This window comes from Vulpes lagopus, chromosome X (genome assembly GCF_018345385.1).
Source record: "Vulpes lagopus strain Blue_001 chromosome X, ASM1834538v1, whole genome shotgun sequence".
NCBI classification, from domain to species: domain Eukaryota; kingdom Metazoa; phylum Chordata; class Mammalia; order Carnivora; family Canidae; genus Vulpes; species Vulpes lagopus.
In genome coordinates this window covers 1079451-1093757 of record NC_054848.1, presented here as the reverse complement: position 1 = coordinate 1093757, position 14307 = coordinate 1079451, and the positions used below count along the sequence as shown (strand labels likewise).

At 47.6% G+C, this 14307-nt stretch overlaps 1 protein-coding gene across 2 annotated transcripts in view; it reads left to right on the top strand.

Moving 5' to 3' along the window:
- The window catches only part of DHRSX (dehydrogenase/reductase X-linked), a 193621-nt gene that overhangs the window by 169663 nt on the left and 9651 nt on the right, over positions 1–14307 (top strand). The window contains exon 8 of one of the 2 annotated variants that reach the window (XM_041740180.1): positions 3141–8548. The exons of the other annotated variant lie outside the window; for it this stretch is intronic. The gene's annotated coding sequence lies outside the window, so the exon portion shown is untranslated. Of the gene's footprint in view, positions 1–3140; positions 8549–14307 lie in introns of those variants that run through there. 2 annotated transcript variants of the gene reach the window in all.

Below are 14307 nucleotides of genomic sequence, written 5' to 3'. Positions count from 1 at the left end.
TCACAATCAACTGTGGAATCCCTCTCAGGAGGGGTCTACGGAAATGCAAAGAAGCAACAGACCTGCTCTGGGGCTCCTGGTGGAGGCCTCGATTTTTGCGATTTTTGCAAATACGGAAGGGAAGCTTAAGGCTTCTACAGTATGGAAGGGTCTAATCCTGGTGCAAATGACAATTCCTCAGCCTGGACGTGCATCTGCCACCTCCTCCCACCTCCACTTGGCCATGGTTCATGGTGCTTCTTGTTTTGTAGTCCTCGACTTCTGTGTGAGTCTGCTTGAGCTGCCACAAGAAATCACCATAGATGGGGCAACTTCAACAAAAGACGTTTATTCCTCCCAGTCCTGGAGGCTGGGAGTCGGAGATCCAGGTGCAGCCAAGGGTGGTTTCTCGTGAGATCTCTCTCCTTGGCATGTAGACGCTGTCTCGTCTCTGTGTCTTCACCTGGTTGTCCCTCTGTGTGTGTCTGTGTCCTCATCTACTCCTCTTATAAGAACACCAGTCCTATTGGATCAGGACCCACCCTAGTGACCTCATTTTACCTTAATCCCTCTTTAAAGACCCCCATCTCCAAATATAGTCCCATTCTGAGCTCCTGGGGAGTAGGGCTTCAACATAGACATTGTAGGGGATATAATTCAGCCCATAATACTTGGTGACTCTGTCCAGGGAGACCAGGCTCTTCAAGGCACATATTATTGCTTTCACTTGCCCCTCGGCGTGCTGCACTTAACTGGCGTCTCATAAACATGTGTTGTTGCTCAATGAATGTACTCAGTGAGGCATTTCAACACTCGACTGAGAATTGTAGCTGGTGAGGCGTTTCAACACCCACCTCAGTATGAGGCTCCAGGGTGAGACCACAGCCCCAGTCGAATGCTGGGAGGGGAGCTGCTGGGCTGCAGGTGGACCCTGGGGGGAGCTCTGGGAGTGCAGGTGGACCCTGGGGGGAGCTCTGGGGGTGCAGGTGGACCCTGGGGGGAGCTCTGGGGGTGCAGGTGGACCCTGGGGGGAGCTCTGGGGGTGCAGGTGGACCCTGGGGGGAGCTCTGGGGGTGCAGGTGGACCCTCTGAGGGGGGAGCTCTGGGGGTGCAGGTGGACCCTGTGAGGGGGGAGCTCTGCGGGTGCAGGTGGACCCTGGGAGGTGGTAGTTAGTAAACACAGGAAGGTGCTCATGAGCACTTTGCGTGGATGGCACCCTTCAATAATCTCCAGAAGAGCCCTCTATGGAAGCATTTCCTGCATATTCCAGTTCCAACCTTCAGGGTTAAGGCTATCCGATTTTAAAACCTGTACCTGGTATAGCAAATAGAATTCCTAGTATAGTCGCTGGAGGTGGTAGGAGGGGAACAGCATGCAGAGGAACGGTCCTCAGTGGGCGGATTGTAGGTCTATTGTGGGGGCAAGTGAAGAGGGCAGAAGGTAATGAATCACTGCATGGGGCCGCAGATCCATATCCACCCCAAGAGCTGCCCCAAAACAGAAAATACTCATCAATGATATGTGCCAACTATGAACGCATGGTTAATTTTTTTTTCAGATAAAATACAAATACATAATAAGTTACAACAAAATGAGTAGTAGCTGTTTTGGGGACATTGTACGTCCTCCTTCTAAGATCGCTGTGCTGTATTGCGATCACGTGGGGATATATGAACCCTTTGATATCCAAAAGGGAGTTCTTTTTTTTTTTTTTTTTTTTTTTTTTTTTTTTTTTTTTTATGATAGTCAGAGAGAGAGAGAGAGAGGCAGAGACACAGGCAGAGGGAGAAGCAGGCTCCACGCACCGGGAGCCCGATGTGGGATTCAATCCCGGGTCTCCAGGATCGCGCCCTGGGCCAAAGGCAGGCGCCAATCCGCTGCGCCACCCAGGGATCCCCCAAAAGGGAGTTCTTTTGCTCCATATGGTTGACGATGACTGATGCCTGCCGCTGCTTGGGGCAGATGGCTCCCAAGATGAATCCCGATGGCAAATGACAGGAGCGGGGTTAAGCAGCGTCACGTCTGCTTCAGACACAATTTCGCAACACTCTGACCGGGAAATTTCAGGGCAGGGAGCTTTATTATCATTCAGGTACAGGATGGCCAGCAGGTCCGAAGGTGGTTTGTACGTGAGATTTATAGCAACGTGTGACTATTCTTAGTAAGACTATCGTGTAGTTGAAATGTGCTGTGAGGGTGCATCTCCCCAAACAAAAACTGTAATTGTTTGGGATGATGGATATGTGTTCGTCGGCTGGCTTGTGGTGATGTCACAACGTCTGCGTATATAAAAACATCAATTGTACACTTTAAATATATACAATTTTTATGTGTCCATTTTATGTCCATAAAGATGGGGGAGAAGAGATAGTTGACAGTCCCCAAAGGGAGGGGGCACACCATGCTTGCATGGCCAAGTGGGGAAGCTTCAGCCCGCTTGGTCAGGAGGCAGAAGGAGACGGTGCAACGGGGACAAGAGTCTTTATCGTGGTTTCCGTGGGAAGGAACGGGACAGGCAGGGTGAGTAGGCTTAGCGTCGGCCACTGTGAATAGTTTCAGCAGGTTGCCGGGCATGGGGGCTGTCTCAGTCGTGTGGCACCTGGTCCTGGGGGGATTTGGGCAGCTGTCCCGGAATATGAGAACCCCATAAAGGAGGCAGTGGGCAGCGTGGGCCCTGGAGAGATTCGTCTGCATTCCAAAGGCGTGTCTCCCCGGTGGTGTCTGGTGTCTCTCTGAACTAGCTAACCCTGGGAGGGGCCGTCCTTCGAGGGTCAGCAAGACGCCACCATGTCAGAGCATCATAAATACAGAAGCCAGGGACTTGGTTATTATGGGAACCTTCCCATGTTACAGGGCGCGTACACGACCCCCTACTTCTGTTCAAGGAGATGCCCGCGGCTACGGGAAGGGGATCTAGAGATACCACAGTGTGGAAACTGCCGTCTCCCAGAAACACGTGCACGTGTGCTTTGCCTCACCCGTCCTTTTTGGAAACAGCCCACCGTACACATATGGCTTTCCTCGTGCAATACAAGCACCTGTTTTTAATTACTGGAAAGCATAAAAATGGCATATCTTGACAGTTGGCGCCATCGTTTCCCTGATTACGACCAGGTACGTTTCAATCCTTCTCATTTTTTGTTTTTTTTTTTTTTTGCAGTGCTTTCAAGATCTCAAGTTACATTGGAAGGTTCCTTACCAAGGCCTTGCCGCTCTTTTGGGGGATGGGTGGGGAGACATGTTTCCTAATTTGGCTCCCACCTTTTGGAAACCTTTTCCTTCTGTAAATCTTGGCATCAAGTGCAAGCCTCGTGTGCCTTGCTTTCTGGCTATCTGGGAAGATGACTACACCCACAAAATGCACACAGCAATGGAAGTTCCCCTTCTGCTGTGTTTGTTCCCACAAATGCCTCCTTTCCTCTCAGAGCTCTCAAGGAAATAGAGTTCCTGGTTGTTAAGGATGAGGTCCTTTATCCAGCATGAGACTGTGCAACAAAGGAAACAGGGCTCAGATTCTGCAGCCTGACCGGTCTTGCATGGCGGGAAGGAGTGGTCCAGCCCCAAGGAGATCTTCTCTGCCAGGTGTGGTGGGCTGAGTGATGGCCCTCCAAGTATCAGGCCGCAATCCTTAGAACATGTGAATGTGACCCTAAATGGGAATAAGGACTTTCCAGATGTACTTAAGTGAAAGATCTGAGATGAGCTCCTCCTGGATCAGGGTGGCCCTAAACCCAATGATGAGTGTCCTTAGAAGAGACAAAAGAAGAGACACAGGCACAGAGGAGAAGCCACATGAGGATGGAAGCAGAGACGGGAGGGACGCGGCCACCAGCCTGGAGCCCCAGATGCTGGAAGAGGCAGGAAGGACGGTCCGCCTTGAGTCTCAGGGGGAAGTATGGCCCGAGTGTGTAGAAATCACCTCCAAACTATAATTAAGCAAATCAATGTGGTTTTTTTTTGGATTTTATTTATTTATTCATGAGAGACACAGAGAGAGAGAGAGAGAGGCAGAGACACAGGCAGAGGGAGAAGCAGGCTCCATGCAGGGAGCCCAACGTGGGACTCGATCCTGGGTCTCCAGGATCATGCCCTGGACTGAAGGCAGGTGCTAAACCGCTGGGCCACCCGGGCTGCCCCATCAATGCTTTTCTCCATATCTACCCAACTAGCAGGTGAGATGTAAACTTTTTTTTGTCAACAGCATGGTTTGGGCACTTTTCTGCTCCCAGGTGATGTCTCAAAAACGCCCTCCCGCTACTCACGAGAGATCTTGCATAAAGATGCATGAGCCACCTCAGGGGGCAGAGGTTTCAGGTTTCGTGGGGATGTCCCACCCACAACTCACCTACCCCATGGCTTCACGGCCATGACCATCGTTGACTTGTTCCAGGACATAAAGTTAAGAGCCAGTCTAAGAACTAAGGGGAAGGGATGGCCTTCATGCTCCAGGTGTTGGTTGAACACAAAGAATCTGACCTTCTCAAGCTTCAATCATCGGGACGCACCATCAAGATGTGTCTGGCGCCTTCTCCCAAAGCACCACCCTGTGGAGGCACCGGGAGAAGGGAGTGAAGCCAGCGGGCAAGCTGGAACAGAGAAATACCCAAAACTCACAGAGAAAAAGCGTAAGAACGAGAACATCCTGCATTGCTATGTGCTTCCCCTCCCAGCACAGTTCATTCTTGGGGACAAAGCCAACAGAGAGAGTGAGATTGCCCAATGTTGGGTAATTGGACTTGGGAAGGCAGAAATTCCACAGGGTGATGGAAGCAATTCATCATGTCTGAGGTTGACGTCTCTGAGCTCCCTCTTGTCTGCACCCCGGGTAGCTGCCAAGTCCTGCTCATTCACACCTCCATCATCTTCCCCCGCCTGAAACTCTTCAGCAGAACTTTCCTTTTCAACATCAACGTCATGGCCTCCAAGTGAGCTCGTCTCATGACGGGCATTTCTGCACGTGTGCCGTGAATGGGGGTCCACTCGATCACGGTTAGACTCCTGTCCACGTGAGGGCACCTTTACCTATCGAGGGCTGAGAAGCCAAGAAATAATAATAATAATCAGTATTGGGCTACTTTGTGACACACCCAAGGAGCTCTGAACCGGGGGTGGGGGGGAAGGTGGATTGAGGATCCTTAAGCGCTTAGTTAGGCAGTTGTTACGACTGATGTACACAGAAGTGAGAAGAAAGAACTAGAAGAACAGGACGGGGGAAGGCCCATAGGATGAGTTGAGGAGAGGGAAGTAAATCAGCAGATAAAAGCCCAAGAGTCCAAAAGCATGCCAGCTCCTTGCTGGACCTCTCAGCTGTGCCTCGTGGTGATCTTCCCGAAGCAGTCCCTATGCAATCTTTTCTCCCTAAAAGACTCACGTTCTTGGTCTTTGTAATAAATCACTCCACACGGGGGTATCGTCAACACAAATTGGTCCAGGTTTTAAAACTTTGGTTCTACTCCAATCATGAACATGCTCGAAAGTCTAGGACATACTTCCCGTCATGAGAATCTGCGAACTTGTTGACAAACCGACCTTCTGCGTAGCTTATGGATGCCCGAGATGTCTTGGGGGCTAATCCTTCACGGGAAAAGAAAAGGGTTCATGATTTTATGGACCTCCCTGGTGTGTTTTTTTTTTTTCCTTTCTCCTACGTGACTACACTGTTCAAGGTCCACAGTGGGTTGGATTTTCATTCCCCTAAAAAGATACGTCCTGCATCCCAACCGCTGGTACCTGGGGATTGTGACCTTGATCCAGAAAAGGATCTTTGCAGATGCTATTCGTGTAAGAATCGCAAGATGTGGGGTAGACTCAAATGCAATGACTCATGTCCTTGTAGCAGACGGAAGAGAAGCGAGACGTAGAGAACAAGACCATCTGAAGACAGAGGCGGGAGTTGGAATGGTGTATCTACAAGCCCAGAAATGCCAAGGATGGCCAGCAGCCACCGACGCCGGGAGAGAGAAACATGGGACACGTTCTCCTTCACAACCCTCGGAAGGAACCAGTGCTGTCAACACCTTGATTTTGGACTTGTGTCCTCCGCACCGAGAGGACAGCAACATTTCTGTGGCTGGGAGGCACCCGGCGTGTAGACATTTGTCATAGCAGCGTCAGAGAACCGAGACAAACTTCACAACACAATTCGTTTTCCCGTGCAAAGACTGTGCTGAGACCCCACGAGTCACTCCACCCCTTGAAATGCCTTTGTTGAAACGTCCGTTGTGGACTTCACACACCTGTTTCCACGGACACTTTATTATTCATGTACACGTGTCCACTCCTGGAGAAGGAGGAGGAGGTCCTAGCACCTGTCGCATAAGCTTCTCCACGTGCTCAATAACCACAGGGTCCCCGGAGGGAATGAATCGGCAGATGCTCCGAGCAGGAGGAGTCCTGCCCTAGTAAAGATCCTCCGCTACTGACGCAATCTGGCGGTCACCAGCTGGTAATTCTTTCTGTGCATGGTCCAAGGTTAATTTGGAGCCTCCTCAATGGTCTCCTGCCGGATTGGGTTACGTTTCTCTCCTTTGCATCCCACCCGGGGTCCTGATAGCACTTGGCTATGTGGGAGGCTGGCATCTTTGATCCTTTAACCATTCCCCGCAGCTGAACTCTGTAGCTGCATATTGATCACCTTCTCATAGGGCTATTGGATGACGGTGAGTGAGTCTGATATTTCCTGGTTGCCATGGGAAGCCTTCATGTCATCCAGCTAGGAAGGCTTTGCTCTGCCACCCAGTGATGGGGGACAGAACAGACACCTAAACACACAAATAAAGCGGAATTTGAGAGATGAATCACCAAACCTCCCTATTTATATTTAGATAGAAAGCTTATAGGACTGTCTCAGATGGCTCAGGTTGCGGTGTCCATTTAGAACGCTATGGAACATTCTAAATTCTCTGTTTCTTGAGAAATACCTTGGGTGTTGGAGAAGAGGAGGCAACCATATGTCCACAGAAATGTTCTGTAGTTTTCCTGTTGTCAGGATGCTGGAAAATAGAATATGAAACGTCCTCACCCATACATACTTGCTTTGCCGGACTCATCAAAATTCATCTACCGTAATCAATGGAGAGATGGGCCAGGCTGGATTTTGGACATTATCGGCTTACACCGTGGGGTTACTCTGTCCCCAACCGACTAGTGACCCCCAGTAGATATATTAGCATCTTTTTTCTGACATGATGACAAAAATTGGCCAAGAGGGAGTGATATGCACCTTTTTGGAATGTGTCCACGAGATTCAGAGTTCCTAGTTGGAAAGGAGAAGGATACGCATTTTCATGGCGTGGGGGCGGGAGGGGGAGCTCGGGACTTGGAGAAAAACAGTTATAATGCTCGGGAAAATAAAATAAATGTTTATATAGCAGAGCTCCCCAAAACGGTCAGCTATCTGATACGGGATGAGGAAGGAAAATCCGTCATATCATTGGGTGTCCCTGCTCGTCTCCTGGGTCATGTACCAGTTTGGGAATCAGACAGTAGAGTTTGAGATGTTTTTTCCAAAATGACTTAAAATAGTATCACTAGAGGCATGGCTGGCATAAAATGTGCTCTTCTCGCTGGGACATGATGTCATGCAATGTCTACATCCAAGGGTGTCGTTTGGGTGTTTGCCTCCAGGATCTGAAAAGTCTCAAACCCGGACCAAAACCGGGAAGGTTCTGGGGTTGTAAACTTTCCCCTCCCTGGTTCCATTTTCTGCTGGACGGCATCTGCCATCCTAAGAAATGAAGTAAAAGATAAATAAGAACAGATGTCTCGTATAGAGTTGCACGCGACTCTGTTGCCAGAATTAGATCGATGGGTATATGGTGTCAGGTCAGCACAGTTCCTAAGACTCGAGGAGGACCCTCCAATTCTGGCTGTGCGTGATGCAGTTTATGAACCTAATTCCTTTTGCAGTTTCTAAGAGCGAGTGTGCCGCGTGCTCTTTATTGTGAAGGGTCACGGTAGCTTAGCTCCTTTGGTATTTTCTAAGGTAACTTAGGAGGTGTGCTTCTACCAGCATCATTTCCCTGCACAGCCTTCCAGTGAACGATGCGGCTCTATTTCTCCTACAGCAACCCACTGCAGGCATTTATTTTGGGATAAGTAGATTTTTCCCAAAAGCTAAAATAAGCCTTTGCAAAGCACCGAGAAGCCCATGACAAGTAATTGACAGCGGGCTGTTTGTTAGATTTTTCTGGCAGCTCAAAGCAATTTCACCTGCCACTCATTTTTATTTTTTAATTTTTTAATTTTTTGCAAGAATTCTCCTGTGCGTGGGCCCTCCTGGTAAAGTCTGCGGCTCCATCATAGGACTGAACTCAAGGCACAGCTGGAAGAAAATTTTTTCACTTTTTTCAAAACAGCACAACACTCAGAAAATGAAACTTAAGACTTCCCTTGAAAGTCCATGCCATGACCTCACAATTCTTTTTTTTTTTTTTTTTTTATGACCTCACAATTCTAATGAGACGGGATGGAATTTCTTCTTAATCTCTAAACCAGGGCAGCCCCGGTGGCTCAGCGGTTTAGCGCTGCCTTTGGTCTGGGGCGTGATCCTGGAGACTCGGGATCGAGACTCACATCTGGCTCCCTGCATGGAGCCTGCTTCTCCCTCTGCCTGTGTCTTTGCCTCTCACCCTCTCTCTGTCTCTCATGAATAAATAAATAAAATCTTAAAAAAAAAAATCTCTAAACCAAAACCACAGGTATAGTTGAGGGTCGCTGTCTAGTGAAGACAGGGCCCTTTTCTTTGCCAACCTCATAGCTGCCACCAACCTCAACTCGGTTTCTTGCAACTTGCCCTGCGTGGTTTCTCCTCGCAAGCTTGCAAATCCAAACGCTCATGGGATGTGTTTCCTGCTGGTATCTGCTCCATCTCCCTTGGGCGTTCTATCCACGGGCTTCCCCATCCTGTGTCAGGTCCCAGTCTGGGCTGCCGTGATTCTGCTCAATGTTGAGACCGTCGTCTTCTCTGTCTCATATTCTTTTGATCCCCCCCTCCCTTTTCTTACCAGGATGCCAGGATTCCTTCCAGACTTGGGTTCTTCTCCCTCTCCTTGGCCACCCGAATAGCGTGTCTGACCCAAAACTCCCATTACAGTGAAGGGAGGGATGAGGGGACTTAGGTGGGCATCAGGACAGGCTCTCCCACAAGCTTAGGCATCACTAGGCCCACAAGTGCGCCCCACAGTCAGGGACAGATAAGTGATGACCCCACTGCCAAGGGTCAGTCCTTGGGTGTCATCTTTTCTAAGTTCTTTGCCAGATTGTCCCAAAATGCATTCCACAGAATACAAAAGCAGAAAGATGGTCAGCAGATATCACAAGACTCCACCTATAAATGTTGAAGAGACACTTCTTGTTGGATTTCCTCTCCTTGGGAGCTCATAGTGGACATTTACCGTGTTAGACCTGTGACATGCCCCGCAGTGTAGATGCCTCTTGACTATTTGACCCCATGTATTAATATGCTCAGCCTACGCAGCCATAGAAAGATATCCTACATGCAGATGCAAGTAGATGACATATATGATTCATAACTGGTGTATTTTTCTATTATAATACATTTTACATTATATATGTACTAACTTGAGACTCTGAGGATATTGAGTTATATATACAACTTATTAACATCCATCATGATGCAGAAGGTTTCCTTGTTCCCCTGAACGTTGCGGGCAATCGTGATTGAAGCTGATTGTGTCTGTTCTAATTAACACAGCCTTTCTGCACACCCAGAATAACATGATTAACTGGATTCCCACATCTTAAATCCCAGTCACGTTTCTGCCTGCCTCCAGGAGATCAGAGCCAGGTCGTCTTAATTGGAATGTTGGGTGTTCCCCAACTCTTCAATTAAACAGTTATAGACAGGCTCTTCTTGGTCTGCGTTCAACAGATGGCTGGTCGCGTCCATTTGGTGAGATGTGAGTGTGGGTTTCTCGGTTTTAAATCTTGGGCAGACTGATTTCTTGTACTATCAAGTTCGCAGCGGGAGGATGCCACTTGGATGCCCCCATCTGAAACTCCATCCTGAACAGACTGTAGGAGCTATTTCTCTGGGTTTTTTGCAGCCTATCCAGACTATCACCAGTCTGTAGGAACCTACTCACCTTCCTCATTCCCTTCCATGTACCCATTTATGGGCCAAAAAAGCTGGGCACCTTGCCCCCAGCATTCTGATGCTAATGGTTCTCAAGGATGGCGGTGGTCGTTGGTTCCTCTGTTGACTCAGACAGGGCGCTCCATCATGGGGATTGCATCCTAACAGGGGAAATCCCTGTGTAAGTTGTCTTTTCCTCCAGTAGAAGTCAGGATGCACGTTTGTGCTGAAGTCCCTAAATGTAAACTCCATAAATCCTCTGCACACCTTGCTTCTCTTGCTGGTTGAGTTGGCCTCATGCTTTTGGACATTATATTAGAGAGACTTTTAAAAAAGATTTATTTATTTATTCATGATAGACATAGAGAGAGAGAGAGAGAGAGAGAGAGAAAGGCAGAGACACAGGCAGAGGGAGAAGCAGGCTCCATGCAGGGAGCCCGATGTGGGACTTGATCGCGGGACTCCAGGATCGCGCCCTGGGCCAAAGGCAGGCACCAAACCGCTGAGCCACCCAGGGACCCCCGAGAGAGATATATTTAAAAAAAAATTTTTTTGTGGTTCACCTGGGTGGTGAAGTCAGTTGAGCATCAGACTCTTCATTTTGGCTCAAGTCATGATCTCAGGGTCCTGGGATCCAGCCTCTTGGTCAGTCTCCGTGCTCAGTGCAGGGTCCAGTTGAGATCCTCTCCTTCTCCCTTTTCCCCTCCCCCCTCTAATAAATGAATAAATCTTTAAAAAATTATATTTGCTCCTTAAATAAATTAAAACTAAGCTACTCAAAAATAGTTTATTGCTTCCTGTAGCTGAACCCCAGCGTTTTATTACAGTCTGTGAAGTTGAATTGTGAGGGGGTCACTCCCCCTTAAAAGTCTGAATTTCCTGCAAGCACATCTTTACAGGTGCCTCACATTCTCTGGGCAGGTAGTTGGGTAGGTGGATGGTTAGATAGATGGATGGTTAGGTAGGATGGGTAGATGGATGGAGACATGAGTGGATAGATGGGTAGAAGGATGGGTGGATGGACGGATGGATGGATGCTTAGGTAGGTAGATGGATGGGGGGATGGATGGAGAGATGAGTAGATGGGTGGATAGATGCACAGATGGGTGGCTCATCCAATGAGAGAGGTATCCCTACCTCTATTTCCAAACTTTTCCTGCATGGCTTTCCCTGACTGCCAAAAAGTGTCCTCATCATCACCATCACCACCTGCACACTTTGCCACTACACCTTGGCAACCTGATACCATTCATCTACTTGAACAATCATTTCAACCTGTGAGATTGCAGGCAGGCCTGGTTGATTCATAGCAGTCAGGTAGGTTGTCCTCACAGATTCACTAACATTTGGACCCCCAAGCCCTAACATTGCTAAGAAGACACTACCAGGTCTCACTAAATGGGGCCAAAATGCAACTGTCAGTCACAGAAGGTCAAAACTAAATGGTTTATTTGGCGCCCTTAATTTCCTGTGGCTCTTCCATGGCACTCAGGTGTAGCATGAGCTGTGCCCATAAGAAGATTGTGCATTTGGTCCAGTCAGATACAACCACGTCTGATCTAAATAAATACCGTTGTATTTAATTTTCTCCTCCAGTTCTTTTCTAGTGTATTTTCCAAGCATAGGTTTTTTTGGCTCCCTTCTCTGACTTATATCTAAGTTCACTTTCGCAGATGCACACCATGTATCTAAAGCCACTGTTCAAAATTAGTTGATGGAGCCAAGTGAGTATTTTAGTATCCAGATGGCCATAACCAGAGATGGCTCATCCTTAACTCCTGCTATTTTTCCCAGAAGGGCGAAGTAGCAAAATGAAGATTTCTGTGCCTACACTTGTTCGGGACAGTGAGTTCTCACAGAGAAAAACCAATACTTGTTGAAGGGAAGTTAAAGGAGAGAAAAAGACAACATTCAGTTCAGTTTTCATTAATTTATTCCCAAGGAGCTGTAGAGTGACAGCACAACAAATGAGCGTACAAGAACAGAAATGGCACTGAAAATCATTTAGGATGCTCAGACCAGACCAATTTGTCAACAGGCCACTTAGACGGTGTCTCCCAAGGAGGTTTGATCATCATTTTTAGTTGTTTCTAGGTCACCGAGAATGCTCCACAGCTCAGAGGAAGAAATCAGTCAGACCATTGTCTTCCTGGGATAAAGGAGAGAGAGAGAAGGTCCTATGGGGTCAGATTGTTCTTCTAGAAGCCCAGGTGGCAGCTGGTGATGGTGGTGATGACGGTGATGATGATGATGATGATGGGGGTAATGATGGTGGTGATAGTACGATGATGATATTGGTGATGTTGGTGATGATGGTGGTGCTGGTGGTGGTGATGGCAGCAATGATGGTGGTGATAGTATGATGATGATGGTGGTGATGATGGTGCTGGTGGTGGTGATGGCGATGATGATGATGGTGGTAATGGTGGCAATAGTACAATGATGATGTTCATGATGGTGGTGGTGGTGGTGGTAGTGGTGGTGATGGTGGTGGTGGTGATGATGGTGGTGGTGGTGGTGGTGATGATGGTGGTGGTGATGTTGGTGATGGCAGTAATGATGGTGGTGATAGTATGATGATGATGTTGGTGATGATGGTGGTGGTGATAGTGATGATGATGGTGATGATGGTGGTAATGGTGGCAATAGTACAATGATGATGTTCGTGATGGTGGTGGTGGTGGTGGTGGTAGTGGTGGTGATGATGGTGGTGATGATGGTGGTGGTGATGTTGGTGATGGCAGTAATGATGGTGGTGATAGTATGATGATGATGTTGGTGATGATGGTGGTGGTGATGGTGATGATGATGATGATGATGGTGGTAATGGTGGCGATAGTACGATGATGATGTTGGTGATGTTGGTGATGGTGGTGGCGGTGATGGTGATGTTGGTGGTGATGGTGCTGATGGTGCTGATGGTGGTGGTGATGGTGGTGGTGACAGTGGTGATGATGGTGGTGATGATGATGATGGTGGTGGTAATGACAATGAGGAGGATACTTTTTGCCAAGTTATGAAGCACATATCAACAAATAAGATCGTGCACACTTCAGTTTTGAGTTGTCATGTAAGATCTTTTTTGGTCTAAATAAAGACAAGTATCAAAATGTTTCTTACAGGGCTTCTGCTCTGGATTTTATAAGGAATGAGTTGTCTTTCAAATGCTAACATTTTTTGAGTGCCACTGGGCATCCACTGATGACCACAGACCAATAACGAGCAATGTTATTGACTGTGTGTGTGGCAAGGCATGAGGGGGAGAGAGGTGTTACTTGTCTCTGTTCTTCTTGGCTGACATGGCATCAGTATCCAGATAATGTTGTTTGAAACCATCAAGTGGTGATGACTTAACTATGATTGTCCAAAGACGTGAAAGCAAGTAAAATTCAGGAGTTATCCAGTTTTATGTATTACTTCACTGGTTCATTTTTAAATATTTTATATATTTATTCAGGAGAAACACACAGAGAGAGGCAGAGACACAGCAGAGGGAGAAGCAGGCTCCTTGTGGGGAGCCCGATGTGGGACCTGAGCCACCCAGGGACTCCCTGGTTCATATTTTTCCCCAAATATTTAACCAGGAAGATATTAGTCTATATGAAATGAGACTATATACATTGATGTGAACATCGCCATGGAAAGATACTTCTGCTGAGAAATGCTCTGTTCAACAGCAGTTGTCGAACGTCCTTTAAAATTCAGTTTCCAAAGAAGGAAGTCGAACATGTTGCATCTTTTCAGATACGATTACCCTGGGCGACCAAAGGCGATTCAAGGAATGTACAAAATTACTCCCATAAATTGAAAGTGTTGAGACTCTGGGCTGGGTTCCACGTGTGTGAGCACTTGCTGTTGTGACGTGGGGGTTCTTGTGATTCTTGTACAGATGGCAGCATGAGTTGTGTAAAGCTGACGTTGTGAAGTGAGGTTAGACAGACCATCAGACCGTATCTCCCAAGTTAAAAAGAAAAACATTGTAGATTTTTTTAAAAAGTAATTGAGCTATAAGCACGTCATATATAAGAGCAGATCAATGATATTGGTCTCCCATCACTATTAATTCTTTTAATAAACTAACCAGTGAGCAAGTCAGCAGAGGGAGGACTCAGAGTAGAGTATTTCACCCCATGAAGAAAGACTCATGGAAAGGAGCTATCACGTAGAATTGTCTGATGTGACACGTGGAATCGCATCACTCACTTCCAAAGTCTCATTCTTTGCAACCAAA